General features: G+C 38.1%; 1 protein-coding gene across 2 annotated transcripts in view; it reads left to right on the top strand.

Annotated features, from left to right (window-relative positions):
• Nucleotides 1-16,922, top strand: part of PAK2 (p21 (RAC1) activated kinase 2) — a 102,607-nt gene that overhangs the window by 34,023 nt on the left and 51,662 nt on the right. The window lies entirely within an intron of this gene.

The raw sequence follows: 16,922 nt of genomic DNA, 5'->3' as shown, positions 1-16,922 counted from the left end.
GCATACAGAGGTTCCCAAGCTAGGGGTCAAATCAGAGCTGTAGTTGCTGGCCTACACCACAGCCACAGCAACACAGGATCTAAGCCGCATCTGCACCCCACACCACAGTTCATGGCAACGCCGGATCCCTAACCTACTGAGTGAGCAGGGATCGAACCTGCATCCTCATGGATGCTAGTCAGATTCATTAATGCTGAGCCACAGTGGGAACTCCTATCCTACTTCTGATCCATTAGATTTCTTCAGCTTACAGATTTGTTTCTTTCATGGGTTCTAGAAATTTCTCAGACTTAATTTTTCCAGGGAATGAGTCCTTCATTTATTTTATCATCTCTTTCTGGAACCCCAGATAGATTATCTTAGGTCATCTTTCTTTTCTTTTATATTTTCTGTCTCTTTGTCTCTCTATGCTGCATTTCTTCATGTGTATCTTCCAGTTCAGTAATTCTCTTTTTTGCCGAGTCCATGTTGCTCTTTACCTCAAATGTCAAGTTTTAGTTTTCAGATTCATTTTTTCTTACTGAAAGTTCTGTATAATTGATTGTTCTTCATATTTGCCTTTTATCCTGCTTTTATATTTGAGCTTCTTATATATATTCGGTGTCAAATTATTTCACATCTCTTTCACCAGTCTGTTTTGATTAGTTTTCAATCCTGATGTCTTTTTTTTTTTTTTTTTGGTCTATTTAGGCCTGCACTCGCAGCACATGGAAGTTTCCAGGCAGGGGTCAAATCAGAGAATGCAGCTGCCAGCCTATGCCACAGCCACGCCAGATCCTTAACCCACTAAACAAGGCCAGGGGTTGAACTCGCATCCTCATGTTTACTAGTCGGGTTTGTTACCACTGAACCACGACAGAAACTCCCATTGTTTGTTTTCTGACGTTTGCCTGTGAACTGTTCTTTTTCCTTAGAATTGATCTTTGGGTATTTTTTGGGGGGTGGGGAGTAATATTGGTTTATTAATAGCAGCAAAGGTACCGTAAATGTGAAGATGTTGATAACGGGAAACTAGGTATGGAAGTATGTAGGAATACACTGTACTATTATCTCAATTTTTTTGTAAATCTGAAACTGTTCCAAAAAGTTTTTTTTCAAAATATCCTACCTCTCCTTCAAGGCCCATTAGAAGTCCCGCCTCCTGAACGAAACTATCCTTGACCCCCTTAAACTAAATGAGATCTCACCTTCCTCAAGAATCTACCTTACAACACCTCTGTTAAGCACTTACCATATTTTGCTCTTTGGGTAGATTTTGAGACCTATGTTGTAGTTGTTTTTTCCCTGGGAGGCTTTATATTTATATATGGTTCTGTCATTCACCAGGAAGTGCTACCAACATGGCCACATTCAGTTAAACCTGTTTGGGATTTTTTGGGGGGCCTCATAGGCGAGATGAATTCAAGCCATAAATGTGAATTTTGTTGTTAGGATTTCTTAGAAATTCCCCACTGTGCTGCACCACCATTGTTACTACTGGGCTCAAAATACTTAGGGGTTTCTTCCTTTCTGTGCAGAAGGACTTATTCCTGATTTGTTCATAGAGATTATAGCTTTTAGATCCTAGCCTTGTGTGGGAGGGCCTCCAGTTTAGGCAGAGTCTGAGTCTTATCACCTGTTCCCTGTGACAACCATGCAAGTAGAAGTTTAAGGTCTCCAGGATTTAGTCAAAAATCCCTCGAGAACAACTGGATTAGTGAATTGCTTACTCTCTAGTTCTTGGTTTCACTTTGCTTTGCATTCTATGGAAACGTCTCTTTCATCTTACCTAGCTTATCCATGCATATTTGAATATTTAATATGTTATCCAGTCCTTCCCATTTATTTGAGCTTTATCTTTTATTTTCCCTTATTCTTTGTTTTGTTTTGTTTTTTTTTTTTTGTCTTTTTAGGGCCACACCCGCAGCATATGGAAGTTCCTAGACTAGAGGTCAAATCAGAGCTGTGGCTGCCAGCCTACACCACAGCCACAACACCACCAAATCTATGATGTGTCTGTGACCTACACCACAGCTCACGGCAACACCAGATCTTTAACCACTGAGTGAGGCCAGGGATCAAACCTGCATCCTCGTGGGCGCTTGTCGGATTCGTTACTGCTGATCCACTACGGGAACGCCCTATTTTCCTTTTTTCTTTGCCAGTGCCTCAGTTGTTTGCTGCATCTTCTCCCCTCTTTCCTTTTTTCCTTTTTGGCTTTGCTATTAGTAGGCCTGATGTTGTGGCCATTGCCATCAAATGAAAACACTCATTTCTTTCTGACTTTTCAATTTTCCTTTCATAGTGTGTGTTGTCCACTTAAAGTGATTTGGGATATTTTCATTAGTGCCTTTGGTCTCAAAGACATTTGAGGCTTTTTTGGAGGGGAAAGGGGTAGAAAGGCCAGTGATGTTGGAGCCCTTAGAGCTTATCAAGAGATTATTAGACATCTTATTAAATAGTATTGTATTATTACATTCATAAAGCACTGAAAAATTAAGGTTTTTTTATTTATATAAAATGTAAGTGAAAGTATAAAGCAAAATTGTGCTTTTAAAATCATATTTTCATGGGAGTTCCCATCATGGCTCAGCGGAAACGAATCTGACTAGTAACTGTGAGGATGCAGGTTTGATCCTTGACCTCACTTGGTGGATTAAGGATCCGGCATTGCTGTGGCTGCGGTGTAGGCCGGCAGCCACAGCTCCAATTCGACCCTTAGGCTGGGAACGTCCATATACCACGGGTGCAGCCCTAAAAACACACATAAAAAATCATATTTTCAGTAGTATATGGTTTATATTTGGGATACTATAGATGACATGAGTAAATTATAATAAATTTAGTAATTTCTACTCGTTGAACTGACTGGTTCAGATACTATTTTTTTTTATTTCCCTTGTGTATTTAGCTTCCCCTCGTCTCCTTCAGTAGACAATTGAGGAATTGTTTGTCTTTGAGTTTTGTCACAATTAAACAATGGTCCTGTTAGAAGAGTACAGTGTGTTTGGGGCATGCTTTTTGTTTCGCCTACTTGTTTTTCACTGCAAAGTAGCAAAAAGTGTTTGAACAGATTTGGAGAGAAGCATTACTTATCATTTTGCCTTTCTTATATAAAACATTTTTGAGTAATGGTGGGGCAAAACATTGGTAAATCAGTATTTTATAATGAATTGTTTTTATGTTCTTTATTGTTTCTCCTAAGATAAAAGGTATAAAGAACCTTACATCTTCATTTGGTACTTTTTAGGCATTTGACACCATCAGTAGAAGCAATAATCAAAAAAATTTACTGCTTTATGGAAAAGGACTGAAGACTAAGGCCATGAATTGGCTGTTAGGAGAAAAGTAAAAAATCTTTCCAAAGGTATTTTTTGTAAATATAGGGTAGTTTATATGTTGTCTAGTGAAATGCTATTTGATTCAAGAACTGTTACATTCAGGAACAGCAATATTTCATCTGGGGACAGAGTGTGGTACCATAAATCAGTAAACATTATTGTCTAGTACATGCAAAGATCTATGTTAAAGGAGATGGTGGGAGTTCCCGTCGTGGCACAGTGGTTAACGAAGCCGACTAGGAACCATGAGGTTGTGGGTTCCATCCCTGGCCTTGCTCAGTGGGTTAAGGATCCGGCGTTGCCCTGAGCTGGGGTGTAGGTCGCAGACGCAGCTCGGATCCCGTGTTGCCGTGGCTCCGGCATAGGCCAGTGGCTACAGCTCCGATTTGACCCTTAGCCTGGGAACCTCCATGTGCCGAGGGGAGCAGCCCAAGAAATGGCAAAAAGACAAAAAAAAAAAAAAAAAAGAAGGAAATGGTAAAATAGTATAGTGGTAGTAGAATCCTTGCTTGAAGTCTTGGGTGGGAAGACACCTAAAATAATAATTAATGATACACAGTTGTAATTCATCACCAAAGAATGATCTGATATATTAATATAATTAAGAAAAAACCATGAGCAGAAGAGTTGTTAGTAAACTTGAATTTGGGCCTAGTTCTGTTAGTAGTTAGATTTGTGTGACTTCAGGTATACACTGCTTACTTTTTGGTGATTCATATTGTTCACAAATAAAATAAGGAAGATGGACCAGATGAATTCTAGTCCAACTTTAATACCCTCTGGATTTATTCTTCCTGTGTAATTCATGTTCAGAGGATGTGAGGTGTCATTTTGAACAGGGACAGACAGGCATGACATTACATAGGAAATAATTTTTACTGAGCAATGAAAGATTTGTTTGGTGGAGAAAAGGATAAAGAAAATTTTAGAGTGTAGAAATGTATACCCAAAGATGATTTAGGCCAGGAAAGCCTTTGGTATATTTTGGAAATGAAGCCTAGGATTTATGTGGTACATTCATATGAGATTAGATTGATTTGGTAGTAAATGGCTCTATATTATAGAGTTTAGTAGCTCCTGAGGAAGATATACCCAGGGAGAATGTTACCATGTATTCTTTTTAATCAACCAAGTCTAACTTCTTTCTCTAAACAACAACTGATTGTATGGAAACCCTTTGGGAAGCTAGTTAGGGCTTCATCTAACCTCTTCCTCTGAACTGCAGCTGAAGACAAAGATTCATTGAGAAATCTGAGATGATGGACGGGATCAAGTCCTCAGCTAAGCTGGTTGCAGTCATCAATGTTGTATCAAGGGTCATGCTTATATTTACTACGACCTAATCACTTATGGGGCATATTACTTAGGATTATCACCATCATATTTGTCATCCTGAATAATTTCACTGGGGATATCTATGACTCATACAGTTTTAATTTTCTTTAGACATGAATTGCCTAACAGGATACATCAGGTTATTGGGATTTCCTTGAGACATAGCTGATTTAACTTTATGATGTAGTTAAAGAAGAAAGTTCTGAAAGAGTGTATTCATTCTTTTTAGTTTTATTGGACTGAATTTGTGCAGAAGATTTAAAAGTTACTGTACAGGTATTCCCATCATGGCTCCGCAGTAGCGAACCCAACTAATATCCCTTAGCATGCAGGTTCAATCCCTGGCCTCGCTCAGAGGGTTAAGGATCTGGCGTTGCTGTGAGCTGTGGTGTAGGTCACAGATGCGGCTTGGATCCCGTGTTGCTGTGGCTGTGGTGTAGGCTGACAGCTGTACCTCCGATTTGACCCCTAGCCTGGGAATTTCCATATGCCATGGGTGTGGCCCTAAAAGAGCAAAAAAAAAAAAAAAAAAAAAAGGCAAAAAGTCTACCGATCTTTCTGGTTTTTGTTATAAAAACACATTGCAATAATTACCATTGCCTATGTATTAATTTTTGAACCATATTCAATATTTGATTAGGTTTTTATGCCCCATATTGGAAATCTTGCCATTGATTACCTTTTCCTATGTTAAAAACGTGTTCTGTGGATAAAAGGAGGAATAAACATGGGTCTTCTGCCACCTCAGTAACACGTCAGAGAGAATTGGCAGGGAGTTCCCATCGTGCTCGGCAATGAACCTAAGATCTATGAGGATGCAGGTTCAATCCCTGGCCCCTCTCAGTGGGTTAAGGATCTGGTGTTGGCTGTGGCTGTGGTGTAGGTCAGTAGCTGTAGCTCCAATTTAATGCCTAGCCTGGGAACTTCCATATGTTGCAAGTGTGGTCCTAAAAAAAAAAAAGGAAAAGAAATAATTGGCAATATGAGGGTGACATGTGGAGCTCAGGGTACACTCTAATGCACCATTTCTCAAAGCGTGGTCTGTGGTACCTTGGGGTTCGTGAGTCAAAACCCGTTTTCATAATAATTAATACTAAGACGTTCTTTGCCTTTTATACTGTGTTGACATTTGCCTTAAAAATGCAAAAGCAGTGCTGGGTAGAACTCCCTGTACTTTAACACAGTTCTAGCCGTAGCATTGTGCTTGTAGTTTCTTTTTAAATGCCAGTTTCACTTAAGGTACTTGACGAAACAATAATTATTACTACACTTATCATATCTCTGCTTTTGAGTTTACTTTTAAAGTATTTTGTAGAGCAAAATTAGAAGTACTCGTAACGTACTCATGAAGTATGAAATGGTTGTCATACAGAAAACCACTTAATGTGATAGAACTTAAAAAGACCCTTTTCCTGAAGACTTTTTTTTGAAAGTATGACTGGGCCCACTGAACAACTCTGGTTGTTGCAGTCTTAGGTATTTGGCAGACATTTTCTTGAAAATGAACGAGGTGACAGAATTTGTTGTTAATTGATTAAATTTAAAGTATCAAATGAAAAGTAGAATTTTAGAAAACTTGTATCCACTTTCTTGAGTTTTACAGTTTCCCAGGACTTAGATCTGATGAGCTCTGTGGTATTAATGAATGTGATTTTTTTTATTGTATAGTGGCATTTGTCATCATTGGAATATTTTAATAATTGGATGAGCGAGTATTTTCCAAATAATCAATTTATGGCATTACAAAATTCATGCATGGTTAAGAGATCCATTCAAAGTGTAAGAGAAATCAGTGGGATTAATAGTAGAGAAAATTTATTGTGGTTTCAGATTCCATAACCTTACGAAGGTAGAATTTGATGTAGTATCAAGAATATCCACAATTATCTGAAAGCTATTAAAATACTCCCTTTTTAGCTACGTATCTGTGTAAGACCAGATTTTCTTCATATACTTCAACCAAAACATAATACGATCAGTTGAATGCAGAAGGAGATGTGAGAATCAAACTGTCTTCAACTAAGCCAGACATATAAAAGATTTCCAGAAATGTAAAATAATGTGACTTTTCACTATACTATTTTGGAAAATATTTTTCATGAAAATGTTATTTATACTAACATGTAATGGATTTATTGTTTTTGTTACATTTTTTTAAAATTGAAATATAATTGAAATATAATACAATGTTGTATTAGTTTCAGATATGTAGCAAAGTGTGATTCAGTTATACATATATGTTTTTTTCAGATTCTTTTCCCTTATAGGTTATTATAAAATATTGAGTATAGTTCTCTGTGCTATATAATAGGTCCTTGTTGGTTATCTATTTTATATGTAGTAGTGTGTTTATGTTAATCCCAAACTCCTACTTTATCCTCTTCCCCTTTGGTAACCATTGATTTGATTTCTGTGTTTGTGGGTCTATCTCTTTTATGTTCATTTGTATCTTTTTTTTTTTTCCCCTTTAAGATTCCACATATAAGTCATATTAATATTTGTCTTTCTCTGGCTTATTTCTCTTAGTATGATAATCTCTAGGTCAATCCTATGTTGCTGCAGGTGGCATTCTTTCTTTTTATGGCTGAGTAGTATTCCATTGTATAAATATACCACATCTTTTTTTATCCATTCCTAAATGTCAATAGACATTTAGGTTTTTTCCATGTTCTCGGTTATTGTGAATAGTGCTGCTCTGAACATTGGGGTGCATGTAACCTTTTGAGTTAGAGTTTTCCTCCTTTCTGTGTATATGTTCAGGAGTGGGATTTTTTGGATCATATGGTAACTCTATTTTAAGTTTTGTGGGTGTACCTGTGGCATATGGAAGTTTAGGGCTGTACCTGTGGCATATGGAAGTTCTCAGGCTAGGGGTCAAATCAGAACTGCAGCGCTGGCCTATGCCACAGCCACAGCAAATCCAGATCTGAGCCTCATCTGTGACCTACACTGAGCGAGGCCAGGGATCAAACCTGCATCCTCATGAATACTATTAGGATTCTTAATCTGCTGAGGCACAGTAGGAACGCCTCTGTTTTAAGTTTAAGAAACTGCCGTACTGTTCTCCATTGTGGTTGTACCAGTTAACATTCCCACCAACCGTGTGGAAGAGTTCTCTTTTTTCCACACTCTCTTGCATTTATTATTTGTAGACTTTTTGATGATGGCTGTTCTAAGTGGTGTGAGGTGATACCTCATTGTAGTTTTGATTTGCCTTTCTCTAGGAATTATTGACATTGAACATCTTTTCATGTGCCTTTTGACCATCTGCATGTCTCCTTTGGAGAAACATTTATTTAGATCTTGTGTCCATTTTTTGATTGCAATATTTGTTTTTTGATATGGAGCTATATGAGCTATTTGTATATTGTGGAGATTAACCCCTTGTGCGTCACATCACTTGCAGATATTTTCTTCCATTCCCTTGGTTGTCTTTTTGTTTTGTTTATGATTTCCTTTGCTGTATAAAAGCTTTTAAAAGTTTAACTAGGTCCCATTTGTTTATTTTTGCTTTATTTCTGTTACTCTATGAGACAGATCCCAAAAGATATTGCTGCAATTTATGTCATAGAGTGTTCTGCCTGTTTTCCTTTAAGAATTAATAGTATCTGGTCTTATATTTAGATCTTTAATCCATTCGAGTTTATTTTTGTTTATGGTGTTAGAAAGGTTTTATTCTTTTACATGTAGCTCGTCCAGTTTTCCCAGTGCCACTTATTAAAGAGGCTGTCTTTTCTCCATTATATATTCTTGCCTCCTTTATTGTAGATTAATTTATCAAAGGTACGTAGTTTTATTTCTGTTTTTGTGTCAGTAACATACTGTTTTGACTATGATAGCTTTGTATTGAAGTCTGAAGTCAGGGAGCCCTCTTCCTCCAGCTCTGTTTTTCTTTCTCAAGATTGCTTTGGCTATTTGGGGTCTTTTGTGTTTCCATATAAATTTTAAAATGTTTTGTTTTAATTCTGTGAAAAATATCATAGGTAATTTGATAGGGATTGCATTGCATCTGTCAATTGCCTTGGGTGGTATAGTCATTTTGACAATATCCCAAGACTGAACCAGAAAGAAAGAGGAAATATAAACAGACCAATTCCAGGTACTGAAATTGAATGTATAATTCAAGAACTTCCAACAAACAAAAGTCCAGGATCAGATGGCTTCATAGGTAAACTCCACCAAACATTTAGAGAAGAGTTAACACCTATCTTTCTGAAAATACCCCAGAAACTTACAGAGAAAGGAACACTGAAAAACTCTTTCTATGAGGCTACCATCACTCTGATACCAAAACCAGACAAAGATACTATTAAAAAAAAAAATTACAGGACCGTAGCAGTGATGAATGTGAGCAAAGCAAATCAAACATATTAAATATCGAATATATTAAAAGGTCATATACCACAATTAAGTGGGATTTATCTAAGGGATACAAGGATTTTTCAGCATCCACAAATTAATGTGATACATCACATTAACAAGTTGAAGTTGTGGCATAAGCCAGCAGCTGCAACTCCAATTTTACCCCTAGCCCAGGAACCTTCAGTATGCTGCAAGCTTGGCCATAAAAAGAAAAAAAAAAATATATATATATATATATTGAAGATTAAAAACCGTATGATCATCGCAAATAATACAGCAAAAGCTTTTGACAAAAGTCAACATCGATTTATGATAAAAACTCTCCAGGAAATGGGCATAGAGGGAACATACCTTGACATAGTAAAGGCCATGTATGATAAACCCACAGCTAACATCATTTTCAATTGTGAAAAGCTGAAAGAATTTCCACCAAGATCAGGAACAAAACAAGGATGTCCACCCCTCACCACTTTAATTCAGTAATAGTTGTGGAAGTCTTAGCCACAACAATCGGAAAAGAAAATAAATAAAAGGAATCCAAATTGGAAAAGAAATAATATTGGAGTTCCCATTGTGGCTCATCAGGTTAAAAACCTGACTGGTATGCCTGAGGACATGAGCTGGATCCCTGGCCTTGCTTAGTGGGTTAAGGTTGTGGATGCTGGCTTGGATCTGGCATTGCTGTGGATGTAGTGTAGACTGGCAGCTGCAGTTCTGACTCAACCCCTAGCCTGGGATCTTCCATATGCCAAGGGGGCGGCCCTAAAAAGACAAGGGAAAAAGAAGGAAGGAAGGAAGGAAGAAGGAAGGAAGGAAGGAAGGAAGGAAAGAAATGAAGTAAAACTGTCACTGTTCGTGGATGATGTGATCCTATACATGGAAAATCCTAAAGATGGTACCAGAAAACAACTAGAGCTCATCAGTAAATTTGGTAAAGTTGCAGGGTGCAAAATTAATACACTGGGAGTTCTTTCGTGGCACAGAGATCTAGTATTTGTCATTGCTATGGTGCAGGTTTGATCCCTGGCCTGGGACCTTCCACATGCCAAATAAATAAATAAACAAACAAACAAACATTAATACACAAAAGCCTGTTTCATTTCTATACCCTAACCAAAAAAGATCAGAAAAGGAAATCAAGAAATTTTCCTTAAAAACTCCCATTTACCATCAATCGAAAGGAATAAAATACCTAGGAATAAACCTCCCTAAGGAGGCAAAAGTTCTAAACTCCAAAACATTGATGAAAGAAATCAAAGATGACACACATAAAAAGATATACTGTGTTCTTAGATTATTTTTTAATTAAATATTTAACGTTTTAATTTTTATAGTGAATATAGATATAACTCACATGAACAAAAAAATTGAGATCCTCAGTAATTTTTTAGAGTGTGAAGAGAGCTTTAGTCCAAGATGTTTTGAGAACTGGAAGAAACTAAGTAAGTGGCTTTTAATATGCATGTGTTGAGAACAGATGTTGATAAAGGGCATAACCCAACTTAAACACGTATGTGTTGGTCTTTTTCAGTATATTATGGACTCCTGGAGAAGAATTATTAGATCCTCTTTTATTTTCTCCAACTTCTAGCATAGAATCTTATAAATAATAATATCATAAAAGTAATAGTCAATTTATTAACTCAATACTTATACTGTGAGGTAAATATTCCTTTTTAAAAGTTGGGATATAATTCACATAGCTGAAATTTACCATTTTAAAGTATACAATTTAGGGAGTTCCCATTGTGGCTTAGTGGCTTAGTTAAGAATCTGACGTAGTGTCTGTGAGGATGAGAGTTCGATCCCTAGCCTCCATCAGAGGGTTAATGATCCAGCATTGCCTTAAGCTGTGGTATAGGTCACAGGTGCAGCTCAGATCCAGTGTGGCATTGGCTGTGGCATAGGGTGGCAGCTGCAGCCCTGATTCGACCCTTAGTCCAGGAACTTCCATGTGCTGCAGGCGCAGCCGTAAAAATAAATTAAATAAATAAATAAATGGAGAAAATAAAAACAGAACGAAACAAACAATATACAATTCAATTTTGTTGTTTTGTTTTGTTTTTTGTCTTTTTGCTTTTTCTAGGGCCGCACCTGCGGCACATGGAGGTTCCCAGGCTAGGGGTCTAATCAGAGCTTTAGCTGCTGGCCTATGCCACAGCCACAGCAATGCCAGATCCGAGCCATGTCTGCAACCTACACCACAGCTCAGGGCAAAGCGAGATCCTTAACCCACTGAGCTAGGCCAGAGATCGAACCCGCAACCTCATCATTCCTAGTCGGATTCACTAATCACTGAGCCATGATGGAAGCTCCTTCAGTGGTTTTTAATATATTCGCAAAGTTGTGCAGCTCATTACTAGTGTCTAATTTCAGAACATTTTCATTCCCCTCAAAGCATTAGCAGTCACATCCCATTCCCCTCACCCCCTAGCAACCTCTACTCTAACTCTGTCTCCGTGGACTTGCCTGCTCTGAACATTTCATATAAATGGAATCATATAATTTGTGGTCTTTCTATGTCTGGCTTTTTTCACTTATGTCTTCAAGGTTTATTTCATGTTGTGGCATGTATCAGTACTTAACTACTTTTTGTGGCCAAACAGTGTTCCGCTGTATGGCTATGACATATTTTGTCTATCTGTTCATCCACTGATTTTTTTTTCCGTCTTTTGGCTATTACGAATAATGCTGCCATGAACATTGATTCACATGCACGTTTTTGTGCTGATATCATTTTCAGTTCTCTTAGATATATGCTGGAAGTGGAATTGCTAGGTCAGATGGCAGGTTACGCTGTTTAACTTTTTGAAGAACTTATTCCTTTTTTTGGTAGGCTTGTCACTTGGGAATAATTTTAGATTTACAGAGAAGTTGGAAAGAGTAGATTTCCTGTATAACTATTACCCATCTTCCTCTAATATTAACATTACATAAACCATAAAATGTATCTCAAAGCAAAGATGCCAACATTAGTCCATTACTATTAACTAAATTCTAGATTTTATTTGGATTTCACCAGTTTTTCCACTAATGTCTTTTTTTTTAGTTCCAGGATATCACATTGTCATGTATTCTTGGATTCCTTTGTCCTAGGACAGTTTCTCAATCCATCCTTGTTTTTCATGTCCTTGACAATTTTGAGAAGCATAGGTCAGGAATTTTGTAGGTGCCTCTCAATTTGGGTTTGTCTGATTTTGTTCCCCCCATGATTAGACTAAGGTTACGGGTTTGGGAGAAGACTACCACAGAGGTGAATGGTACCTCTTATCACATTGGATCAGAAGGTGAGTGATATCAGTGTAACTTATCACTGGTGATATTAACCTTGATCATGTGGTTAATGCCAGATTTTTCCATTGTGGTATTATTTTCCCCTTTCCATGTTTTGTTCTTTAGAAACGAGTCACAAAGTCTAGCCTACCCACAAGTGGGGAGGAAGTTAAGTTCCATCTCCTAGAAGGGAATGTATCTACATAAACATTATTTGGAATTCTTTTGTAAGGAAGATTTGTCCCATGCCCATTTTATTTATGTATTAAGCCTTCTCTATTGATATGAATTATATATATTTATTTTATACTTTGGATTATGGTCTAATACTACTTTATTAGCTTTAAGTAATATTAGACTACTACTCAAATCATTCCAGTGTTGGCTTTTGGGAAAACTCTATGATGTGTCCCCTTGACATGCCATCATCCTTTATAAGTATTTCCTTGTCTTGTGACTCTAAAAGACACTATAGACTCATCTTGTATTTTCCCAGTCCAGGCCTAGAACCAAGTATTTCTCCAAGAAGCTTTGAGGCACAATTGAGTCCTTAGGTCACGCACTTATGTAAATAGTGGAACTAGGATTTCAACCAGAACAATCTGACTCTACAACCCATGCTCTTAACCATAATATTGGACAACATGCAACTGAAAGTACATTGGCAGTTTCTAGTCATGTTCCATATATGAGCCAGCCTCAGGGAAAGGATTTGTAGTCAGTTCACACTAAAGAATTATTGAACCCTGGCTTTTTTTTTTTTTTTTTTTGCCTTGCTCGTGGCTTGTGCAAGTTCCCAGGCCAAGGATCAAACCTGAGCCACAGCAGTGGCATTGCCTTAACTGCTAGGCCACCAGGGAACTCCCTGGCTGTTTCATATTGATCTTTTTTTAACCACAGCTATGATGAAGTTTAAAAATTACTGTTTAATCACAAATAGCCACTGTTAATGTCTTGGCTAATAAATGCATGCAAATGTATTTTGGAATTTTGTTATATTATCCCAAATTTTTAATTTAATATGCATAAGAAGGAGCATTCACAGTGTAATCAAAATCTGAATGTGCAATTTTTATATTGTAACTGGTGATTAAGATGAAAATCAGTGGAGTTTCGTCGTGGCTCAGAAGAAATGAATCTCACTAGCATGCATGAGGACACAGGTTCAATCCCTGGCCTTGCTCAGTGGGTTAAGGATCCGGCATTGTCATGAGCTGTGGTATAGGTTGCAGACTCGGCTTAGATCCTGCATTGCTATGGCTGTGGTGTAGGCCAGCAGCTACAGCTCTGATTTGACCCCTAGCCTGGGAACCTCCGTATACTGATGATGCAGCCCTAAAACAGAAAAAAAAAAAAAAAAAGATAAAAATGAGGAGTTCCGGAGTTCCCGTCGTGGCACAGTGGTTAACGAATTCGACTAGGACCATGAGGTTGCGGGTTCGATCCCTGCCCTTGCTCAGTGGGTTAACGATCCGGCGTTGCTGTGAGCTGTGGTGTAGGTTGCAGACGCGGCTCGGATCCTGCGTTGCTGTGGCTCTGGCATAGGCTGGTGGCTACAGCTCCGATTAGACCCCTAGCCTGGGAACCTCCATATGCCGTGGGAGCGGCCCAAGAAATAGCAAAAAGACAAAAATAAATAAATAAATAAATAAATGAGGAGTTCCTGTTGTGGCTCAGAAGTAGCAAACCTGACTAGTATCCATGAGGTTGCGCCCAGGCTCAGTGGATTAAGGATTCAGTGTTGCCATGAATTGCAGTGTAGTTCATAGATGTGGCTCGGATCTGGCTTTCCTGTGGCTGTGGTGTAGGCTGGCAGCTGCAGTGCCAATTGAATTCCTAGCCTGGGAACTTCCATGTGCCTCAGGTGCAGCCCTAAAAAAGAAAAAGATAAAAATGAGCTGTTCTAGGGTTAATCTGTTTTGCCTTAATGTTTGGTCACATAATGGGTAAACATCTGTCTTCACTTATCAATTCATCAAGTAATCCACAGGCTGTGACCAGCTGGTTTAGAAGAATCATCTGGGAGTTTCCCTTGTGGCTCAGTGGGTTAAGAACCCGACTAGTACACTGTAAACCAGCTATAATGGAGAAAATTAAAATCATTAAAAAAAAAAAAAAGAACCCAAACCCAGCTAGTATTCATGAGGATGTGAGTTTGATCCCTGGCCCAGTTCAGTGGGTTAAGGGTCTGACGCTGCCCTGAAAAGCAAAAAAAAAAAAAATCATCTGACTGTACGTTTTCTGTTTTCTGCATTACCTTCTGATCCCACCCTCATTTCTTCCTTTGATCACCAGTAGTTTAATTTCACTTTAGGCAGTCTTTCACATACACAGGTACAGATCTTTTTTACTGCATTTTCCAACTAGTTAGCCCAGAAATGTTTATTTTTCCCCTTTACCTTCACTCTTTCTTCCTCTTTTGTAGGCTGAAAAATAACTATCACATGGCATATAAAATATACAGTAGTATTGCTGTCGAGGAAAATGAAAGCTATAAGATTTAGAGTGAAATTAGGTATAATTCTTCATCAATTCTCAAATTGTACCTACTTTTCTTCAGGTACTAACGTTCAAACTAAATAGACTGTTTTAAAAATTATTTTTAATTTTATCCAAAAAAACAGTTGGCATTCTTTTTTTTTTAATTCTATTTAGGGCCACACCTGCAGCATATGGAAGTTCCCAGGCTAGGGGTCGAAATGGAGCTGCATCTGCCAACCTATGCCACAGCCACAGCAACGCCAGATTATACATATACAAGGTTTTGTTCACTTACATATATTTAATAACTTTATAATCAAATCAGAATATAATTACCAAACAAAACTTAGTTAAGTATTATGTTATTTCCTAACATATATACTTTTTTGTAAGATTTTTATTTTTTCTATTATAGTTGGATTATAATGTTCTGTCAATTTCTGCTGTACAGCAAAGTGACTCAGTCACACACAACACATATATACATTCTTTTTCTAACATTATCCTCCATCATGTTCTGTCACAAGTGACTGGACACAGTTCCCTGTGCTGTGCAGCAGACTCATTGCTTATCCATTCCAAATGCAGTAGTTTGCATCTACTAACCCCAGACTCCCAATTCATCCCACTCCCTCCCTCTCCCCCTCCTTGGCAACCACAGGTCTATTCTCCAAGTCCATGAATTTGTTTCTTTTCTGTAGAAAGGTTCATTTGTGCCATTTATTATATTCCAGGTATAAGTAATATCATATGGTGTTTGACTTAATTCACTTAGTATGAGAGTCTCTAGTTCCATCCATGTCTAACATATATACTTTTGTATCAGAGCTCATCTATAAGTTTGGCATCCCCTCTCCTTTAGTGCTGATTTGATTTGATTTTTTTGTCTTTTTAGGGTAGCACCCTCAGCATGTGGAGGTTCCCAGGCTAGGGGTCGAATCTGAGCTAAAGCCACTGGCCTATGCCAGAGCCGCAGCAACGAGGGATCCGAGCCGCATCTGCGACCTACACCACAGCTCACGGCAACACCAGATCCTTAACCCACTGAACAAGGCCAGGGATTGAACCTGTATCCTCTTGGATACTAGTCGGATTTGTTAACCCCTGAGCCATGATGAGAACTCCTAGGGCTGATTGTAAATGTGTGTAATACACTTTTTAAAAGACATAAAATGGAGTTCCCGTCATGGCATAGCAGAAACGTATCTGACTAGGAACCATGAGGTTGTGGGTTCGGTCCCTGGCTTTGCTCAGTGGGTTAAGGATCTGGAGTTGCTGTGTCTGTGGTGTAGGCCAGCAGCAACAGCTCTGATTAGACCCCTAGCCTGGGAATCTCCATATGCCGTGGGTGTGCCCTAAGAAGACAAAAGAGAAAAAAAAAAAATTAAGACATAAAATGAATGTGTATATAAGTATATGTAAGCAAGGTTGAAATTTCTGCTGAATTAGCCTTGTGGATAAGGGGGAAGGTAACGTGACTGCCTGGATAGGGCATCACAGGATGACAGAAGAACCCTGGGATTTGGCCAAGCTCTGGATTTACTTCTGTCAGCGTTCCCAGACTTACAAAGGACTAACTAACATATGTAGTTAGATTGTCAAATTTTCAAAGAAACCAAATATTGTATCAATGGCACATTCTCATCCTTTGGGAAAGTTTATATGGAGGTTAAGTTGTAATCACAAGGCTAGAGAGCATGGAGTCACATTTGGAGGCTAATGGTTGATATTTTTAGTAGCCAGCATCTATCTCTGCTCTAAAAATAGACCTATCAGAGACACATCCTTTTATTGGCTGGTTGGGACACAGTCATCCTCTTAGAATTATCTTTTTTTAAGACTCCATGTTGTCTGTTTGTTCATGAGAACATTTACTGTTAGAATCAGTTGATTAGGATATGCTTTGATATGTTATTGTCATCATGCTTTCCAAAAATTATTCTAGTCCTCTTAACAGATTATGGCTTTTCAGAGATTCCCTCAGCTAGCTAGCCATATACCAACTTCGTGAGGAGAGATTGCCTGTACTGAAAACCAATTTCATCTCTTAAATTTTACAAATTCAACTCTAAATGGATACCATTTTCTAATTTGAAGTGGGGGTGGGGATTATTACTGTCTTGTGCTTATCCATATCATTTTTTACCTTGT

This window comes from Phacochoerus africanus, chromosome 1 (genome assembly GCF_016906955.1).
Source record: "Phacochoerus africanus isolate WHEZ1 chromosome 1, ROS_Pafr_v1, whole genome shotgun sequence".
In the NCBI taxonomy this organism is placed as follows: Eukaryota; Metazoa; Chordata; class Mammalia; order Artiodactyla; family Suidae; genus Phacochoerus; species Phacochoerus africanus.
Note: the sequence above shows the minus strand (reverse complement) of the source record. Positions and strands in the feature narration are given on the sequence as shown.